Raw genomic sequence first — 22,939 nt, 5'->3', positions numbered from 1 at the left:
CCGCATCTAAAACCTCGATACCCCCTTGGTGCCTTGTCAGCCCCACAGTCCATCTCAGTGTACCAGGAATCGGGAAAAAGTCTGATTTGTCGTCGCCTGTGCTGAAACAACTGTCTCTGCTTCATCTGCACGAGAGGTACGCGGACAGTGAACATATTTATACAGATGGTTCCACAAACATCCAGTGTTCGTCCGGTGTAGTGGTCGTCCCAGCAAGCGGTATTACCATCAGCTTTAGGACTGACCACCCAACGACATCTACATCTGCGGAACTAGCTGCTCTTCGCGCTGCACTTTGTTTCGTCAATCGGGAACCACCTCGACAATGGTCAATTTTCAGTGACTCAAAGGCAGCCCTACAATCTATGCTATCAGCTCTGCGTCGTGGGCCATTCGAACAGCTCGTGCTCAATATTAGATGCCTCCTTCATATATCACATGAGAAAGGACATCACGTGACGTTTCAGTGGCTGCCAAGTCACTGCGGCGTCATAGGAAATGAAGACGCTGATAAAGCCGCTCGGACAGCTCTTGAAGACACAGAGGAAGAGGCCATACCACTTTCACGGTCCGACGCAGCCAGAAGCCTTCAAGTGCTTGCACGGGAGATCACGCTCTCTCTATGATGCACACCAAGCAGCCAGACCAACCAGTATGCAAGGTCTTCCAAAATACCCTGGCAACGATGCATTGCAGCAGCACATGTTTACTGGATTCCTGAAGGGGGCAATTGGGACACAACGAAGGTGGGATTACGCACCACCGCTCTAGCCTGACACGGGTTGGAAGCACATGCCACCCTAGACTCCACATCAAGTAACGTACATAGACAGGCAGAAATGACGCCGTTATTGCATCCCACGCCACATTATTGGAACGTGCACGGCACACTGGAGGAACTAGAGGAAGCAGTAAGGCTGACATAGCGTCTACAAGACGGTTTTCGAGAACGTCTACATTAGGCTATACCTGTTGTATGTGGCAATAACATGACGCGGCCGCAGAGTAAAATGCAGGTGCGTTTAGCATTTGTGGTCCGCGATTTAAGTGCACGCCTGGTAACAGGTAACACATGTTTGCGCCAAGAAAATATGAGGTGAGTTCATGCGCAGGGCACTGATCCATGCTGTAACAGACGGAGCAGAAATCGCAGAGCAAGCAGCCGATAACGGACAGACTCAGATGGGAACGCGAACCCACCGCGAGAGCGTGGTTGCCCAAGCGCCACACGACAAACCAGTCCTGCACTGCCCCACAATAAAAAGGAACCAAGAGGGGAATGCAGAGACCTAGTAACTCGTAATGGTTGCTATATAACGTGGCAAACCTACCACACTCGGCCGCAAAATACAGACTGTGCTAGGTAGCTTCTTTATAATGCGGGTAAATCATACCCCTGAGCATCTTGAATATCTGACCTTACATCTTCAAGAATTGAGAGCCACACAGAGTGTGATACGCCATTATAGGTGCAATCAAGGCCTAAAATACAATAAGAGTCGCTGTTTTGAAGACGGAAAAAGGGGCTTAGGCGTGTCTGCGGTGAACCAATGACCAAGCAACGACATTATTAAAGATTTAGCGCAGCACCTGCAATATTTCTGTACTCAGTGAAAATTCGAAGGCTACGGGATAACCGATCTTCATTCCTGGGGTACAATGTGATGTCATCGGCGAAGGCTGTCGCCTTCACAACGCTGCTACCAGGTACTGGGAAATCGTACACGTAAGGATCTCTCACTACTGAGCACAGAAGTGATTCAAGGCTAAGCACAAAGAGTACTGGGTATAGAGTACGCTAGGCGAACACCATGAGCAATCGGAAATTGTGCCCTTTCCTGACCATTAAAAAACAACGTACTTAGGATACTTGAATAGGCAGTCCTAATAGGTTAAACAAAATTTGACGAGAAGTCGAACGAGGACAGTACATTAAATATGTAGCTATGTTCAAGGCGATCGAATGTCTTTTCTTTATCTAGACAACTAAGAGACCATGTGGTGACCTGGTCAGCGTGTACGTCATTATTTCACGCCTCACGAACGAGACTGTGCATCTCTCTACCAGGCACTGACAATGGCTGATGGTGTTCTATTGAGGAAGGCCTTCCCAAGCGTCGAGTGAGAACAGCTGTGAAGGTTTTGTACTCAACGTTGAGAAGCAATTGGCCTCTATTCCTCTGAACGAACTGATGATGGATCGTGCTTAGGTATCAGCATAATACGACCGTCGGAAAACTAGACTGGTATTCGAAGTTCTCAAAGCAGCGGCTAATCACAGGCATAAAAGTGGCACCAATATCTTTAAAAAATTAAATTGTGGGGTTTTTTGTGCCAAAACCACTTTCTGATTATGAGGCACGCCGTAGTGGGAGACTCCGGAAATTTCGCCCACCTGGGCTTCTTTACCGTGCACCTAAATCTAAGCACGCGGGTGTTTTCGCATTTCGCCCCCATCGAAATGCGGCCGCCTTGGCCGGGATTCGATGCCGCGACCTCGTGCTCAGTTGCCCAACACCATAGCCACTGAGCCACCATGGCGGGTACCAATATCGTCCCAGAATGTTAGATAAAACTCTACGGGTAACCCGTCCGGCCCCCTGGGGCCGAGGTACGCTTCATGGAAGTTAATGCTGCTTTCATTTCATCAGCTGACGGTCGTGCGCAAGAACGTTCAGCGACTTCAGGTGAAACCTGAGGCAGCTCATTAAGCATTTCGACGTTACTATCATCCATTCGCATACACGTGCGCGGCATCTTTTCAAAATGTGATATAAAGAGCGAATAATCACGCGCGGTAGGCAACATAATAGGAAGTGCTCTTGGGGTCAGAGAACCGAATGCTTTCGACTGTCTAAAGAGCGAGTTTCTTGCAAAGCACAGAATATCAGGGTGTGCAGAGGGATTACGTCTGCATCGCCAAGCAACAGCCGGAAAAGATGACGCCACGATGAAGCGTTGGATATGCCTCCATAGTTCACACTGCCATGAGCGCATCAGCGAAGTCATTTGATTAAACCGAAAGGCAATAAGCAGCTTCGTTCCAGTATCCGCCAGTTCTTCAGCCGTGCATCGTCTTAGCGCACGTCTTTCAACTGAACAATGCAGACGCCACTGCACCTTGTGCACGTCCCTGACTCTGAATCAGACTAGAATGAGTAGTTCGCAAGACTCTTCACAAAAAAGAGCGCGAGTGCGCATCATGTAGAACGCGTATGTCGAGACACCAAGGTTTTGATGATGTAGAAGCAGGGATGCAAACTTCAAGCAACACTACTCCGTGATCCGAAATATAAACAGGAGATGAAGGTAGCATTATGACATCAGGGTGGGAGACATACTAACTTAAGTTGCTCGGCACACGGGCAAGGTCTAACCTGCTTGACGACGCGCCGCGTCGGCACGTCCAGATAAGTGAAGGACCATGAAAGAGTGGATATGTGTCTAGCAATAAAAAGTGCGGGACGAGGCGATGCAACTGCCATGCGTTGCAATCAGGGCGACCCCAGCCCGGGCCTTGCACATCTGCTCGCCTGTCTAAAACCCAAATAAAATCCACAAGAACCACGTGACGACCGCCTAGGAAATAGAATTCGAGGTCACGAAAAAGGTAACTGGATTTTGGAGCTTGCGCGACCCATATATGGGCAAAATCCGTAACCCAAATGAAGATAGCATGCAATCAAATGCCAATATCGCCCTGTCCCATTAAAGGAAACATGATGATCTCGCAGTAAAACTCTATTGAGTATAATAATACCGACTTCACCAGATCGTGGTGTCGCAAAAGATAAAAAAAGACAATCTAGGTTGAAAGTGCGTTTGAAAGCAAGAGCATGTTGAATGGTGAAAAAATTGTACCTTTAAAACACAGATGTCACCATACTTTAGCGCTGACCACGCTGATAATTTTGGATTGTTTTATAGGTTTTGGGAAGCCCTGTGCTCTTTATAAAATAATATTCGAGGGTTCAGCCACATTTAATTTGATGTGTCACCCAACTGGCCTGGTCGTGTTGTTCAAGTCGGCACCCTAGGGAACAACTCCAGGAGACATGCAGTACACACGTCACTTCTTTGACCCTCTCGAAGAAGGCCGAGGTCTGTTTTGGTTGTTCAACTCGGCGCGCCGACCCAGGGCGCCGTCCAATCCAGAGGCTGACACTTGGGCGCACTTCACGTCTCGTGCGACCGCCATTACTACGTCGAGTCCATCCAGGCTTGGTGAGAGTCCAACGCTACTTTGAACTCCGAGGCTGAAGCTTTTTTCAGATGACGATTACAATGGCATCGGTTGGGCGGAGGGATCAATATCATCGCCGCCGACAACTGTGGCAGCTGAGGGCTCATTCAGATCTCACGGCACAGTGGCTTTTGCAGAAGAGTTACAAATCGGATGTGGCGTTGTTCGCGACGCAACTGAGGCGGATGAAGACACCGCAGACTTCTTTGTGTAGCGAGCACAGAAACTGCAGCGCCAGTGAAGTGAAGGCACCACCAGTTACAGCACGCGTGTCCCTCCCTGCCTGCGAGGCTAGTGAACATGGCGTGTTAGGATTGCTCGAGCTGAATGCTTCTTCATTAATCATGCCATGAGAAGACAACAAACAAAGACGCCAATGACAACACAGGGAAAATAAGTCATACTTACTAATTGCATTAAAGAAATGATAAATAATGACAATGAAAGCGCATGAAAAAACCACTTGCAACAGCTGAGGAACGATCCAACGTCTTCGCATTGCGCGTGCTATGCTCCAACCAACTGAGCTACCGCGGCGGCGTTTCCCATCCACTTTTCTTGGTATTTATGTTTTTATTACTACAACTAACCATGGAAGTGTTAGCCAGCGCCAGCACTCACAAAGCTTGGCGGCGGGTGTGGAAAATGCTTTCAGCCGCAGGCGTCGCGAGTAGGTGATCTTTTCTGGTGACGGCAATCGGTCAATAAACCCGCGCATGCTGCGTGAGAACATCAATATTGCCGGATTCTAGACCCTCGTTATGTAATAAACGAGAAGAAAACGGGTAAACCGAGGGGCCCGATTTTTATAATTATACCGTGTCCCTCACTGCCTGCGAGGCTAGCGAACATGCCGTGTTATGATTGCTCCAGCTGAATGCTTCTCCATTAATCAAGCCATGAGAAGACAACAAACAAGGACGCCAAGGACAGCATAGGAGGAATTACTTGTACTCAATAATTGAATTAAAGAAATTATAAATGAATGGCAATGAAAGTCGATGAACAAACAACTTGTCGCAGGTGGGGAACGATCCCGCCTCTTCGCATTAAGCGTTCGATTCTCTAACCAACTGAGCTACCACTGCGCAGTTTCCCCAAGCACTTTCTTGGCAATGTATCTTTTCACTAGTACAACAAACCTTGAGAGTGTTATCCAGCGCCACCAATCACAAACATTGGCGGCGGATGTGGAACGTCCTTCCGTCATTATCGGCGTTGTGTTATTGGTTACCGTACAGTCGTGTGCCCTGTGCGCCGTTCATACTCAGACGCATCTGCTGGTGCCTTTGCCCCCTTACCGCTGGTGTCAGCAGCCGTCAGGACTGCGTCTTACGCCGCAACCACACAGATTGCCTTGACACCGCATCAACCAGCGTCGGAAAATGACAAAAAGATGTATGAACGAAAAAAAAGGGGGTGAACGGAGGGGCCCGATTTTTAATAATGACACCACGAGAAGGCAACAAACAAAGACACCAAGCACAACATAAGTGAAATTACTTGTACCTACTAATTGAGTTAAAGAAACGATAAATTATTGGTAAAGAAAGTGGATGAAAAACAACTTGCCGCAACTAAAGAACGACCCCAAGTCTTCGCATTACGAGTGCGATGCTCTAACCAATTGAGCTACCGCGGCGTCATTTCTTCACGTTCATTACTAAACGAGGGTCTCGAATCCGGCAACATTGATGCCTTCAGGCAGCATGTGTTGGTTTATTCACCAGTTGCCTTCACTCAAAAAGATTGCATTCTCGTGATGCCTGCGGCCGCACATCCATCGCTTTCGTGGTCATTGACACCACAACGGCCACAGAACGCTGCGATGTACTGTGCACGGCAGTCGTTGCTGGAGCCGCCCCGACGACACATGCGCTGCAAACAACGGTAGCCAAACTTCACACGATAACCAGAGACTCGCAAATAATTGGGAAAAGCGGTTGTGGTGCTCATTTCAATCCAAACGAGCGATTGCCCGTGACCACGCCACGTCGGCCGCTCATAACGCCAGCATTGACTGACAGAACCTTGCCGCATGGTAATAGTGCCTGCACGACGACTTCATTCGGAACGAAGGACTGCAAGAAAAGCCAGGTTACGTTGGTGGCGTGCAGGCCGACGGGAACGACAGGACAACGCTCACCACCGATTACAAGGCAGCCAGCATAGACGATTGGAGCCAGGGAAGCCATGCTCTTGACGGTGATTTGAAAGTTTGAACCTCCCATGTGTTGAACGCTATATACCTCAGAGAGGCAAACTATTGAGGCCGTCGCATCGACGACGGTCTCGGTACCACTGCACACAGGGAAAAGAACATCGAAGACCTGGGCCTTCGAAGGAGTTCACAGCACTGTAGGTCTCATGGCGTGAGTGGTGGATACCCTTGACGTGAAACACGCAGGGACGTCAACAGAAACTGTTCTTCCTCTGCTTCTCCTTGAAGAACTCATAACTCACGAATCGCCAAGTGCTAGCGAAGTAATGCGTCCGACGTCAAAGGTCGCTTCGACAAAATAATTCCGAACCCATTTCTGAACCACACATACCCAATCACTCTTCTGCCACGAAAGTTGCTCAAACCGTGTCTTTCATTCTTGACAAAATTATTCCTAGGAATATGGAGAAGGGCCGCCCAGAAACAAATGTAATAAAAAAAACACTGAAAGCGCATATCTTTCATGTTAGCTTTTCTCAAACTGAAATATTAAAAGTGCGAAATAATAGCAGTAGATCTACCCACGCAACATCTCGCGTATCAACCAGAAACTTTTGTTCGTACATAGCGTTTGCCGCCAGCGTTCTCTGGTAAACGTTACGCTTACATGCGCTGCAGTTGCCGGGAAGCATTGTAAGCAGTCTGGCATCTTTGAATGCTCTGGCATTCCACTCCGAAAGGCAAAGTTTAGATGCCCTCCAAATTTGTGCTTTCAGTATTGCTAGCGCTTTAAAAATGAGTCGTAGCAAAATCGCGCGGACTTCGCGCTGCCACTTTTGTCGCCCAGCTTTTCCTGTTAATGTACGATTATACTAACCCTATGGGTCTACCCTCTAACCTGGTCGTGGGCTTCGCGCGAAGTGCGCGCGATTTCAAGAAAGCCAGACAAGCCAGACAGTCTGGACTCTGGCCGGGGCAGTTCTGCCCATTTCGCTCTCGCGCAATCGCATTCCTTCATGGCTTGCCGCCTCATCTACGCCATGGCTGCCATGTCGCGTTCTCCTTTGCGACAAATGAAGCATGTCGTTCCTGTGGACAGCGTTCCTGGCGTTTTGTCAGAAATGCTTGTATTCGTCTTCTTCGGTGCGCGGAATGTGGAGACGTGCGAAAGGACTCGAAGATGATGTACTACAAGAAACTATCTCTAGAAAATATGGACCCTGAAAACACTTAACTTTTCTTTTCGTTCTCCATCGTGGCTTATATTTCTTACAGTCATCCTGAGAAAGTGCTTGTCAATCCGAACATGCATGAGTAGATGACCGTGCTCGCGAATCAGCTCGAGCGGCTTCGTCAAGTGCAATTTACCTTCTTTGTGCCCATTGTCTGGTCCGCATCGCACTTGCCTACTGTGACACGGTGCATGAATGAACTCTGAAAAATGGCACAAGAAAACAGTGTCTGGCCTTTCTGTGCGCAACGTTGTGCCATCGCTCGTGTTCGAGTACATGTCAGTGCACCCGACAGCCACACATTAGGTAGCAATTCTTACAACAGCTCAAAACACGTGCGCAACGTGAAAGCACGTCGAGGGACACACCCACCAACTTGCAGCGAACGACACGGGCGGGCGCCTTGGCGTAATTGAGAGATCAGCAGTCGTTTACGGTTCGGAAACTTTCGGTATATCCGCATCACAAGCGCTCACCGCCAGGTGTAGGCGTCACTGCTTAGGTGCTATTCAAAGGCTGCTAATAAGGAAATTAGACGATTACCAGCTCTGCAGCTTTGGCAATATTACGCTGATAGTGTATGCTAAGAATTTAAAAACAACTTAGCCCGAGTGAAATTTTTTTGCAGTTGGCCTTCAACGGAAATAAAGTTAATAATATTCATTTTAGTTAGGCGCAATTCAGATTGAGTCAGCAAACATTGATTTCGCCCAATAATGATAATTGTGACTGATTAGATCAACCAAATATATAGTAGCAACAGGTCATTGCAATATTTGCAGCAGGCACATTGCATAATGCTTGACATAGTCAGCTGAGGTTTGCGTATTTTGGCCATTGAATCAATCAATGATTCCTTGCATTACTGCAACGTGAGCGACTGGAAATGGTGCTTACGCATTTATCTGTGAAGCCCCAGAGGGCTGTTTCTGCTCTGATTCTTTTTCTGTGTTACTCCGTGCGATATTTCTGACGATGCCACAAGCACGCCCGCGTTCTCGGACGCCAAGAGTCGCACTGTGTTGTTGAAGTAGACGGCCAGACGCGTTATTCACCAGCGAGCAGTAATTGGCTGTCAGAGCATGAACCAATTTACGGCACTACATCAACGCACCACCACATTTTGATTCTCGATGAAAATGTGTCACTTGTTTCCTCATGACATATTTCTTCTTTGGTGGCATTTAAAATAGGTTAGGGGATCGTATGCTTTAAAGGTTCTCGTATATTCATGCGACAGAGAGCATTGTTTTTCTCCGGCCAACTGATGAAGGTGAACTTATCTGTATATTTTCAAACTTAAGGGACAATAGCACGTGTGATATAGATAACTTGCAGATGAAACATGCTAAATATGTTCTCGATGTAATTGCCACAGTAGTAACGCATATTTAAAACCTATCACTTGCTAGTGGTGTCTTCCCACGTAAAATGCAAGCTGCAAATTGTTAGCTTTATTCAAGAAAGGTGATAAAACAGCTATCTCCAACTACAGGCCAATATCTATACTCCCGATCTTTTCGAAAGCTTTAGAAAAAATAATTTTTATCAGTGTATCTTAATTCCTTGAAACTAAAAACCTCCTCACTGACTATTAATATGCCTTTAGCAAACACAGATCGGTTCATCTTGCCCTTCTTCAGCAGAAAGAATACATTCTACAACATTTTGAGGACCACCAGCTTATTTTAGCGGTAAATAATAACTTTAGTAAGGCGTTCGACTCCATCAGTCATGAATTTTTATTAAATAAACTTACCTACTATGGTATCCGCTGTGTCGCCTTAAAATTATTTCGGTCATACTTGCAGCATAGATGCCAATATGTGTTCATTAACAACAAATCGTCCAAAATTTCTTGGGTTACGGCAGGTGTTCCCCAGGGCAGTATTCTTGGGCCTCTTCTGTTCAATGTTTATGTCAATGATCTCGTTAATATTGATCCCGATGCCAAATTCATAATCTATGCCGACGAAACTACTGTCCTATTTTCGTCCAATGATGCTTCGGAGCTAGTGTCAGTGGCTAACTCTTGTTTGGAAAAAAATATATTTATGGTCTCTAGAAAATGGTCTCAAGATTAACTTTGAAAAAACAAAGGCAGTTTTATTTCAGCCGAAGAATAAAAATACCTGTCTTTGTAGGGACGTGGTGTTAGGGTCTTCCAAAATTGAACTCGTCGCTTCTGTAATAACACTCGGGGTCTTTGATGAAAATATCAGCTGGAGCGATCATATTGATTTTCTCCCAGCCAAGCTCTCCCAAATTACTGGACGCGTTTTTTTCTATTCGCTACATGCCTCTGAAGATTAAAATGTTAATTTATAATGCTTTGTTTGCGAGCCACCTTCGTTATTGCTGCCTTATTTGGGGCACCACATCTGTTACAAATATTAACCGTTTGCTTGTAATACAAAAGAAAATGGTTCGTGTAATTAGTGATATGCCCTTCGACTCCCCATCTGAGCCCCTATTTAAAAAACTTCGGGTAATGAAAGTCAGTGATATGTTTAACTGCTGCCTTGCTCTTAGATACCTAAAAGAAACCAAACAGGATTTAAGCCTCGTTTCACCTCTGGCTAGGTTAAAACACAACATCCCATGTTATAACACCAGGTCCCCGGAATACTGGTATGTGCCGCATGGGCGTTATACCTATGATAACCAAATGACTTGCTACACTCTCCCCACTATGCTCAATAATCTCAGATTTGCGTCCATTGATGTACCTAATTGTTCTTGCAGAGAACTGTATAATTTCTATGGCCCCAAGAATTCGGTTAAACCATGTACCTAATGTTTTTCTTTTTAAGAGTTTTGTGTATCTATATATCCATATTGTTTGTTTTTCCCCGAGCTGTTTCATGTGTCAAGCAAATACTTTAAGTGAGATCTATGTATTACATGGCATTAGTCTCTTTCCTTTCACCAATTTCGTTGTTCCTCTTTCCTTTCTTTTTCTTCATTTTTTTCTCGCTCCTTGCTGTCTGCTGCCTTTTGGACCTTCTGGTTATTAGCACCAGTCAAGTTGCTTTTGTAGCAACTTTTTTCCTAATGCCTTGGCACTTTGTACTACTTGTTCTTATGAATAAAGGTATTCTTATTTTTTTCAAAAATGAGTGATATGCTAACGCATGAAGGCTCAACCACAGAAAGTAAAACTTTCTGGAAGCGCATATGTACAGCGCTTTCATTTAAGGCATTTGACAATATAAAATATTCGTAGCAGTTATAAGATTTTATTTATAGAATTAAGAAAGCTTTCTTTGCTAGAACTGCCACTCGAGGAAGATACAAAAGAGAAATTGGGATCTACTGAGGAACTTGTAACCAACGTTGGAGCTAGGGACGAGAATTACGAAGCATCAAGGATGGTATGTATATTTTTAAATAATGCCCGGTGCTATATTTTATGTCGTTCTATGAAGCCAACACTGCACGTTCTGTTCTCGTTGAGAATATACATATTTATTTCGCGCTCTGTACGCCCATGTTATGTTGGCTACTTATTCACACATTTGCTTACATTTTACGAAATGTTTGAAGGACATAATAAACGCTTCGGTAAATCGGAGAGACACTAAAAAAGTCGCGTCACAGTTTCTTATTCGGATGCCTCGACTAAAGATCCAAGAAGCCTCTGTGAACTCAAAAATGTACTACGTAGTGGCACCTTTGTATCACTCCACGGTGATCATACAGCTGGCCGATTTTTGTTTATTTACGCTGTGATATAAATATACAAGCGCTGCATGAAAGACTACGTTTCTATTTTCTCGCTCTAGTTTCTCGTTCTATTTTTTCGCTCGCCTTGGCAGTTCCCTCTGTGGGTGCCCTCAGCTCCTCGTCGAGTACTCCCACCCACCTATGAATGGCAACAAATGCTAGAGCTCGCCTAAACACACCATAACGGCTTCTTTTCTGTCTGTACATAACCGCCCTCGCGCCAAGCTGACTGAATGGCAGCTTCAAAGAGGTGCAATGGCGCACAAGGAGCGACCCTCCCTTTACTTTCAAAACTCATAACCGACTCTTGCCTTATTAGAGGTGTCGTCCCTCGTCGACTGCTGAATCGACAGCTTTTACCCTAGTTACGTCATGCGCAGCAGTCTGTTCGCGTCGTAACGTGCGAACAAGAGACAGGAAAAGCGAGCAGAAGAGCACTTCAGAAAACCAGACATCAGAGATTCTCCTTTCTCGTGGCGCGTAGTGCTACCATAATCGGGGATGATCATCACTGTCTAAGCTATGCAATGAGCGTGTCTATTTAAAATGAATGAAGATGTCAGAAGTGGGTTGGGGCCTATAAAGAACACCGTGCTGACATCAGCTTGGTCTTGTGGACACCAACTTTGATGGCAATGTTGCACATTGGGAACTAATAGACGCCAATACATTTGGATCAATGCTCCATGCACCATGGAAAACTCACAAGAGCCAAATAAATCCTAAAGCAGTAAATTTAATTTTTGTATGACACCAATCTCGGTCAAAGACCACTTGATTCACTAGGCAACATAAAGAGTTTATTTTTTTCAGAATGAACGGATACTACGGCTCATCAAAATAAATATTGCAGGTTTCTTTTTATGACTAGACTTTTCCAAATATAAAAGAGCCATAATTGTAGCGTTAGCAAACCTCTTCAAGAGTTCCGAAATAATTTGTGAGGTAATGAAACGTAAGTGTATTAAGGTACCTGCTGGGAAGCAACAAATTCATTTTTGAAAGAAAAAAAGAATCAAAATTTCTTCGGGATCCAGTGTGCCCTAGAAAAAATAGACATTATATAAGTGTGTTTCCGTGTAATATTTACATAGCTTGGAGACATAAAAAAGATTTTTATGGAGATGCCCCAGTTTAAAGCGTCTACAAACATACTGCAAGGAAAATATAAATAGAATAATAAACAAACTTGTTTCTATTCTGAGAGAGTTTGTATAACTTCACGTGGAAGCGATGGTCAAGAAAACAGTAGAAAAACTCTAAATCGCAAATCTAACTCTTTATTGGGTGAGCCTATGCTAAGTAAAACAGTAACCTCAAAGCACAACGAGAGCGGCGAACACAGTAGGCCACTGTCAAAAATCTCAACTGCCGGTGAAACACGTCGGCTTTTTCATCAAAGTTTCGAAGTCATCGAAGTTTCCAGCGTAATTGCTGTTGCCCGCGTGTCTTCAAGTAAGTACTACGCGGTTCGGGTCCCTCATGCGATCAGATTACGCAAGGTTTCGTCACAATAGACAACGTATAAAACTATCGATAAAATACTTGTAAGTTCTAATCATGCAGGCGCGTCTTCCTCTTAGCGATAACTTTAGGTTGTGTGATGTGGGTGTAACGCAGTCTCAGAGAAATAGAACAACACTTAAAAAACTTCGTCCCGATGCGGCAACCACGAAATTGGAAAGCAAACCACGATTCAAAAAGGCAAAAGAACAACTACTAAGAAAAAAATCCCTAATTTCGCCAGCGGGCATGCAAAGGCTGAAGATGCACCAGGTGGACGAATTCACGTCGTGCATGGCGCCTCTGTGATTGCGAAATGCCGCCTGGCACGACCTCGCAGTCCAGTGCGCTAATACGTATGATGATCATGTAGGGACCGAAATGGCGCCGTAAGAATTTATGGCTAAGTCTTTGTTGGTGTATCGGAATCCAGACCCAAACACGGTCACCCAGCTGGTAATCCACGTAGCGTCGACGAAGATTGCAGTGCCGGCTGTCGGTCTTCTGCTGGTTCTTGAAGCACAGGTGGGCGAGCTGTCGGGATTGGTGACGTAGAGATTCTCTTCGTCCGTGACGTGTTGCAGCTTGGCGTCGACAGTCGTCGTCGGTTTCCTTCCATAACCCACTTTGAACGTCGTGATTGGCGTTGTTTCTTGCACTTATGTGTTATAAGAGAAAGTTGTGTAGGGCAGGACGGCATACCAAGTCTTGTGGTTGACGTCGACGTACATTGCAAGCATGTCGGCTAGAATCTTGTCAGCGGCTCCTTAAGGCCTTTCGCCTCCAGGTGGTAGATATTCTCCTCCTGTGGCTTGTCTGACTGTGCTGCGGTATGGCTTGGGTGAGCTCTGTAGTAAAAGCCGTTAATCCACTCGTGATCACCACTTCTGGGGCAGCACGCCACAGCAGGGTGTTCTCGACGTAGAATTTCGCCACTTCTGCTTCACTATCTTTGGGCAGAGCTTTCGGTTCAGCTAAACGGAGGAGGTAGTACGTCATCCTGAGGGTCCACTTATTTCGAGGTGTTGACGACGGAAAGGTTCCAAAGAAGTCCATTCCTTTTTGTTGAAATGTCTTCAAGGAGGCTGGATCGACTATGGCTATCCCGCTGGCCTTGTCTGTTGTGTCTTGGGTGACTGGCAATTCCGTGTTGTTATTACGTCGTGGGTGATGTCGGCCGTGACACACGGCCATAAGTACTTCTCTTGTATTATTGCGAGCGCACGCGAAAACCTCAGGAGCCGGGCTGCATAACAGTCGTGTAGGGCGTACAGTAATTATGACAGGAGTGCTGCGGGCACAACGAGGAGGTAGTTTGCGTGGCCTGCGGAATATTTCTTAATAAGGATGCCGTCTCGCAGGGAGAATAAACTGAATACGCACCTAAATATCCCCTGGGCCAGGTCAGTCTTTCCTTCCATGTACTCAGCAAGGCTTATAAGCGCTCGGCCCGCTCGCTACTGCTTGGCAAAGCCATCTGCGCTAACTGTTCCTGTGAATGCGTCGGCATCTAGTTCGCTTTGCGGTAGCGGGTGAGCAGGGGCGCGCGCCAGGCAGTCCGTATCAGAATGCTTCCGTCTGGACTTGTAGACCACGATGATGTCGAATTCCTGGAGTCTGAGACTCCATCGTACTAGGCAACCCGAAGGATCCCTAAGGTTTGCCAGCCAACACAAGGCATGGTCGTCGCTCGCCACCTTCAACTGTGTGCTATATAGATATATATGAGGCCACAATTTCGGTACTCCTTTTGGCCGCTCGAGACACTTTGCGTGTATGGTGGGCTTCTTTCCCGCTCGGAAAAAATAGCTTTGTGTAGCACGTATTCAGCAACAAAAAGCAGTATCGGGGGTTTTTCATGTTGCTCTACAAATTTGTAGAGGAACATTTTTTTTATTTTTTTGTTGCCCTAAACTTGCAAATTGCAAATTAGTAGACAGCCATAATAAGTAAGAGCAGTAGTTTATTAGCTCCATATACTTGTAAACGCTCACTTACTAAATAAATTGCCGAGCATGGTGTCAGCGCACACAGGAAACTTGCACAAATTACACTCGATGACCGTGGAGACTCTCTGTAAAATCGCTGGAGTAAGGAAGTGCAGAAGCAGCAGCGAGCGAAGGGATCTTCGTGCTGTATATCGCTTCAATGCAAACTGAGCGGCGAGAACACAGCATACACAAACCTACGAGCCGTTGGCCCACCTAGACTGCGCCCGCAAAGGTGGTTGCTTTCAAGACAAAGCCTGTGTCCGCGCCAGACGCGGTTGCTGCCGAAGCGCAACGCCCCCCGGTTCCGTTATTGTGCATTTACATTCATTACATGCATTTATTGTGCACGTTATTGTGCATTTCCCTGTTCCCGTCGACGTGGATACTGCCAACGTAACAGCGCTGACGCCCCATGTGCCATCTAAGCGAGTATCACCGGATGTTTTTTGTCGCCCTATTGCCGATGACCTCGAGCCGACACAATGCGAGCGACTAATTACTCTTTTAAATTATTTTCACCCCTCTTTTGACTGCAACCAAGCATCATTAGGCCGGACAAGTACCGTCTTTACCACATTAATACAGGACATCACGCACCATTACGCCCGCGTCCGTACCGCGTGTCATCCACCGAGCGTCGTGTCATCATCGAGCAAGTTGAAGAAATGCGTGAACGTGGTGTTATCAAGCCATCCTGCAGCCCTTGGTTGTCTCCCGTTGTACTCATTAAGAAAAAAAGATGGCTCGATTCGTTTCCGTGTGGACTATTGTCGCCTCAACAAGATTACACGAAAAGATGTCTAGCCTCTTCCGCGCATAGATGACGCCCTGGAATGTCCTCATGGTGCCGAATTCCTTTCTTCTTTCGTTCTTGCGATCGGGCTATCGGCAAGTGTCAGTGGATGAACCTGACCACTCGTAGACAGCTTTCATTACGGCTGATGGGCTGCATGAGTTCCCAGTAATGCCATTCGGCTTCTTCAATGCGCCCGCAACATTCGAAGGTATGACGCACAATATTCTACGAGGCCTCAAATGGAAGACGTGCTTGTGTTATTTAGACGACATGGTAGTTTTCTCCCCTGATTTCCCCGCTCACCTCTCTCGGCTACGCGAAGTCCTTACTTGCCTTGCCACCGCCGGCCTTCAACATAACTTGAAAAAGTGCCGCTTCGGAGTCCGCCAGCTGACCATACTTGGCCATGTGGTGTCCAAAGACGGCGTCCTACCCGACCCTGACAAATTTCATGCTCTCGCAGAATTTCCGCGGCCGACTACAGTGGAAGAGCTCCGAAGATTTGTCGGTCTTTGCTCTTATTTTCGACGCTTTGTGTGCAATTTTGCCTGCATATACGCTCTCCTGACGAAGCTTCTGGCTGGCCCTGGTGACCTTCGGGACTGGACTCCGGCATATGACCAAGCCTTCACCACTTTGCTTTGTCTGCTTACCTCACCGCCTGTTCTACGCCACTACGACCCGAGTGCACTGACCAAAGTTACCGACGCCAGCGGCGTTGGTCTTGGAGCCGTCCTTCCGCAACGCAAGCCTGGATTTCCGGAACATGTGGTTGGATATGCGAGTCGTGCCCTCGCGAACGCAGAAACCAATTATTTTGTCACAGAAAAAGAATGTTTGGCTCAATTTTGGCCCTAAACAAATTTCACCCTTACTTGTATGGCCGTCCGTTCGACGTTGTGATAGACAACCACGCGCTCTGCTGGCTTGTGTCACTGAAAGATCCGTCGGGGCGTCTTGGACGTTGGGCTCTTCACCTCCAAGAATTTGACATTCGCCTCATCTATCGATCCGGGCGCCAACATTTTGATGCAGCTGCGCTCTCCCGTTCGCCCATGCGATCCGACGAAACGCCACCTTCACCTATAGAGCGCCCGGTTGCTACGCTTGCTGTTACTGACATGCCGTCTGAACAGAGAAAAGATCCGTGGATTGTGTCTCTCATTGACATTCTTAGCAGTTCTTCAACGGCTACATGCCCTCGAGCCCTTCGTCGCCAAGCCACCCAATTCGTGTTACGGGATGCGATCTTGTAGCGCCGAAACTATTGGCCAGACGGTCGCAAATGGCTGCTAGTCATCCCTCACCATTTGGGTCCCGACGTATGCACGTATTTCCACGCCGACCCACAACAGGCTCATGCTGGCGTCCTGAAGACCTATGAGCGGCTTCGCCTGCGGTACTACTGGCGCGGCACGTATTCTTATGTCCGCAAATACATTCGGTCTTGCGCAGCGTGTCAGCGATGCAAAACATCTCCTCATACGGCAGGCCATCTGCAACCTTTACCGTGTTCTGCACATCCTTGTGATAGGGTTGGCATTGACCTTTATGGGTCTCTTCTATGCACTGCTAACGGAAATGGTTGGATAATTGTTGCCGTAGACCACCTCACAAGATATGCCGAAACTGCTGCACTTGCTTCGGCTATATATATATATATATATATATATATATATATATATATATATATATATATATATATATCATCAGCCTGGTTACGCCCACTGCAGGGCAAAGGCCTCTCCCATGCTTCTCCAACTACCCCGGTCATGTACCAATTGTAGCCATGTTGTCCCTGCAAACTTCTTGATCGCATCCGCTCACCTAACTTTCTGCCGCCCTCTGCTACGCTTCCCTTTCCTTCGAATCCATTCCGTAGCTCTTAATGACCATCAGTTATCTTCGATCCCCATTACGTGTCCTGCCCATGCCCCCATTTCTTTTTCTTCATTTGAACTAAGATATCATTAACTCGCGTTTGTTCCCTCACCCAATTTGGTCTTTTCTTATCCCTTAACGTTACACCTACCATTCTTCTTTCCATAGCCCGTTGCGTCGTCCTCAAGTAGAACCCTTTTCGCAAGCCTCCAGTTTTCTGCCCCGTACGTGAGTACTCGCAAGACAGAGCTGTTATAAACTTTTCTCTTGAGGGATAATGGGAACCTGCTGTTCATGATCTGAGACTGCCTGCCAAACGCACCCCAGCCCATTCTTATTTTTTCTGATTATTTCCGTCTCATTATCCCGATCCGCAGTCACTACCTGACCTAAGTAGATCTATTCCCTTACCACTTCCAGTGCCTTACTACCTATCGTAAAATGCTTTTCTCGTCCGAGACTGTTAAACATTACTTTAGATTTCTGCAGATTAATTTTAGACCAACCCTTCGGCTTTGCCTCTCCAGTTCAGTAAGCATGCATTGCAGTTGGTACCCTGAGTTGTTAAGCAAGGCAACATAATCAGGGAATTGCAAGTTACTAAGGTGTTCTCCATTAACTCTTATCCCCAATTCTTGCCAATCCAGGTCTCTGAATACCTCCTGTAAGCACGCTGTGAATAGCATTGGAGAGATCGTATCTCCCTACCTGACGCCTTTCTTTATTGGGATTTTGTTGCTTTCATTATAAAGGACTACGGTGGCTGTGGAGCCGATATAGATATGTTTCATTATTTTTACATACAGCTCGTCTACACCCTGATTCCGCAATGCCTCCATGACTGCTGAGGTTTCGACTGAATCAAACGCTTTCTCGTAATCGATGAAAGCTATGTATAAAGGTTGCTTATATTCTGCACATTTTTCTATCACCTCATTGATAGTGTGAATATGGTCTAATGTTGAGTAGCCTTTACGGAATCCTGCCTGGTCCTTTGCTTAACGGAAGTCTAAGGTGTTCCTGATTCTATTTGCAATTACCTTAGTAAATACTTTGTAGGCAACAGGCAGTAAGCTGATTGGTCTATAATTTTTCAAGTCTTTGGCGTCCCCTTTCTTATGGATTAGGATTGTGTTAGCGTTTTTCTAAGATTCCAGTACGCTCGAAGTCATGAGGCATTGCGTATACAGGGTGGCCAGCTTATCTAGAACAAACTGCCCACCATCCTTCAACAAATCTGCTGTTACCTGATCCTCCCCAGCTGCCTTCCCCTTTTGCATAGCTCCAAAGGCTTTCTTGACTTCTTCTGGCGTTCCCTCTGGGATATCGAATTCCTCTAGACTATTCTCTCTTACATTATCACCGTGGGTGCCACTGGTAGTGTATAAATCTCTATAGAACTCCTCAGCCACTTGAACTATCTCATCCATATTAGTAATGATATTGCCGGTTTTGTCTCTTAACGCATACGTCTGATTCCTGCCAATTCCTAGTTTCTTCTTCACTGCTTTTAGGCTTCCTGCGTTCCTGAGAGCATGTTCAATTCTGTCCGTATTATGCTTTCTTATGTCAGCTGTCTTACTCTTGTTGATTAATTTCGAAAGCTCTGCCACCTATATTCTAGCTTTAGGGTTAGAGGCTTTCATGCATTGGCGTTTCTTCATCAGATCTTTCGTCTCCTGCGATAGTTTACTGGTATCCTGTCTAACGGAGTTACCATCGACTTCTATTGCACACTCCTTAATGATGCCCACAAGATTGTCGTTCATTGCTTCAACACTAAGGTCCTCTTCCTGAGTTAAAGCCGAATACCTGTTCTCTAGCTTCCTCTGGAATTCCTCTACTTTCCCCCTTACCGCTAACTCATTGATTGGCTACTTATGTACCAGTTTCTTCCGTTCCTTCCTCAGGTCTAGGCAAATTCGAGTTCTTACCATCCTATGGTCAGTGCAGCGCACCTTGCTGAGCACGTCCACATCTTGTATGAGGCCAGGGTTCGCGCAGAGTATGAAGTATATTTCATTTCTAGTCTCGCCGTTCGGGCTCCTCCACGTCCAATTTCGGCTATCCCGCATGCGGAAGAAGGTATTCATTATCCGCATATAATTATGTTCCGCAAACTCTGCTAATAACTCCCCTGCTATTCCTAGTGCCTATGCCATATTCCCCCACTGTCTTGTCTCCAGCCTGCTTCTTGCCTACCTTGGCATTGAGGTCGCCCATCAGTATAGTGTATATTGTTTTGACTTTACCCATCGCCGATTCCACGTCTTCATAGAAGCGTTCGACTTCCTGGTCATCATGACTGGATGTAGGGGCGTAGACCTGTACAAACTTCATATTGTACTTCTTATTAAGTTTCACAACAACACTTGCCGCCCTCTCGTTAATGCTGTAGAATTTCTGTATCTTACCAGCTATATTCTTAATAATCAGGAATCCGACACCTAGTTCTCGTCCCTCCGCTAAGTCCCGGTAGCACCGGATGTGGCGGCTTTTTAGCCCTGTATATGCTTCGTTTATCCTCCAAATTTCAATGAGCCCTATTATATCCCATTTACTGTTCCTCCAATTCCTCGAATACCACTGCTAAACTCGCCTCACAAGATAACGTCCTAACGTTAAACGTTGCGAGGTTCATATTCCAATATATATATATATATATATATATATATATATATATATATATATATATATATATATATATATATATATATATATATATATACACATTACGGTTCCGATTAAGAACTGTCGCCCATGAAATGCTTTCAAACACTCCTTGTTGGGCATTTTTAAAAAGCCATTAACTCATCAACACATATTACATCGCTATGGCATTTACCGTGGTTAAGAGACACAGGTGAGCTAGTTCTTTCCTGGCTTGATGACTCACCATGGTGTCCTCCCTTTCTCCCTGCCCCCCCTCACTCTATTTCCGCTTGATATAAGTAGAGTTCACAGTTGCTGAAAGCAATGGCCCGCATTCTTTCTTCTCAAAATACATCCCTAAATTTACACACCACCTGCATCTGTTCTTTTACTGGAAATGCCATTAGTAGTTTCCTGTCAATGAAGTTTACCTACATATTGTTCCTAACATTGCCTACACATTGGCCGTACTAAGCCCCTTCTTTTACCAAGATATAAATAGGATGCCTTGTTTAGCTCGCCGAGGTTGGGTCACTGGAGAAACAAAGTTCGAGTCTCGTATCAAGCAAGAAAGCATATGGAAAAACAGGGATTCCGTAAATATTTTCAACAGTTCTTTTAAAGCAGGGATGTGAAAGTTTCGCAAGGCATAGCACTTAAAGTTATGTTAGTTTTCGCGAGAATTCAACAGTCTCTCGTGGTGTTGTTTTAGAAGTTTGGGAAATATTTTATTAGTGGCAGTGCGACACCCTGGAACGCTTCAGTCAGTAACTTTCTACAATGCCTGTGATGAGCGTACACAATACAAAATCTCGCTGGTCATTCGGAACATGGTTTCGCCCTTTCAATAAATATATACAGCACGCCCCGCATATTTCACCGATGATACTGGGTAGAAAAGTGAATGGCATCTATAACAAATAAAATTGGCAGAAAGTGACTATTGAGTAACTGTTTTCAGAGCGCACAAGCAACCTACACAATGCAAATTTGCAGTACATGTCACTAAAAAGATGCATTCATTTTTTTTAAATACTAAATATGTGCTGTTCTTTCTCGTGACGGAAAACACGTAATAGTTTAGCTCTTATATAGAAATAGCCAGAAAATGAAATTGTCACAATGAGAAATGACACGTGCCTTTAAAAAAAATTCAACTACATGTTCTATTGGTATTCAAAAGACTCTGCAGGTTAGAGCAAGGTCATTTTCACGAGCATCTCTACAATAAATCGCGATAACACAGTGAAATTCAACAGTTATAACTCTAAGAGGATGATTACATCTTTCATGATAAGATAGTGAGACTGTAATGCTATCTAAGGACAGAGATAGGTAGCTCAGGCATTAGATAATCAAATGATTTCATGCCGCAAGGCACACCAATCGTCGGGCGCGATTGATTACTTTATCCGGACCTTGCCCTCGTCCGCAGTTTAAATCTAGCATGCTCATTGGAACACGGATATAGCGGCCCCAAAAAACTGGGCATGATGCAAGTTGCACCAGCTCACAATTGCTACGGCGGGAACAGCAGAGAGCCAGGCGTTCTCCGCAACGCGAGCGTGTATGGTGAATCCCGCGCGTCGTCCGCTACAAAGCGTCCCGAGAAGATACGAGAGAAACGCTGTTCAAGCAGAGGATGCGTATTAAATAAAAGTATTACTTATGTGGTCACTCTGCCTTTTCCTTGACTTCTCCCTCTCTGTCTCTCTCCACACACACCACACACACACACACACACACACACACACACACACATATATATATATATATATATATATATATATATATATATATATATATATATATATATATATATATATATATATATATATATATATATATATATATGTATGTATAGTGTATCCTATGCTCCTGTCTCGCTAGTCTGGCTTTGGGATCTGTACTGTAATAATATAAGGAGTAGTGGGGCTATGGCTATGTAAGAGAGAGACAACGACATCGCGAACGCCTACTGGCCAAAGTGATTCGCGACATTTGGTGGAGGTGCTGTATCTTCTGCAAACCTGGAACTCTGAAGCCGGACGATCCCTGTCACATCTCTCATGCCTGAGGAGACTAGTGCTATGGAGCTACCCATGGCAGCGCCTACGGTCGTCGGTCCTGGTGCGCCACGCCAACAGGATCCTTCATATTCAATGGCACTGACGATCACGACGTAGAGGACTGGCTGTCATCGTACAACCGAGTGAGTGCCCACAACAAATAGTCTGACGCTGACAAGCTTGGTTACCTACCATTCTACCTTATCGGGGCCGTCCATCTTTGGTTCCGCCACCATGAGGCTGACTTTTCCAACTGGACAGCATTCCGAACGACACTTCAAGAAGTCTTCAGTCGCCCTGCTGTGCGCAAACTTCGGGCTGAACAACAGCTTCGCTGTCGTGCCCAACAAAAGAGCGAAACATTTAAGAGCAACATTGAAGATATAGTTGACAATTGCAGGCGTATCAACCCAGATATGTCCGAAGATGTCATGGTCAAAAACGTCTTGAAAAGCATAAAAGATGACGTCTTGCAAATACTCTTGGCAAAGAATCCTCAGACGGTCGACAACCTCATAACGCTTTGCCAGAGCTATGAGGAGCTGCGCAAACAACGGCTTTCTACGCGCCGAACTCTCGCTCCGGACGTCGCGCTTTCAGCTCTGAGTGACTGTGTCACTGCTACTCCTTGCAGTTCAGCGATTTTCGACGAAATCAAGCAATTTGTACGAGAATAAGTGGCACG

Source organism: Dermacentor variabilis, chromosome 8, assembly GCF_050947875.1.
Source record: "Dermacentor variabilis isolate Ectoservices chromosome 8, ASM5094787v1, whole genome shotgun sequence".
Taxonomy (NCBI): Eukaryota; Metazoa; Arthropoda; class Arachnida; order Ixodida; family Ixodidae; genus Dermacentor; species Dermacentor variabilis.
This window is presented reverse-complemented; position numbering follows the sequence as displayed.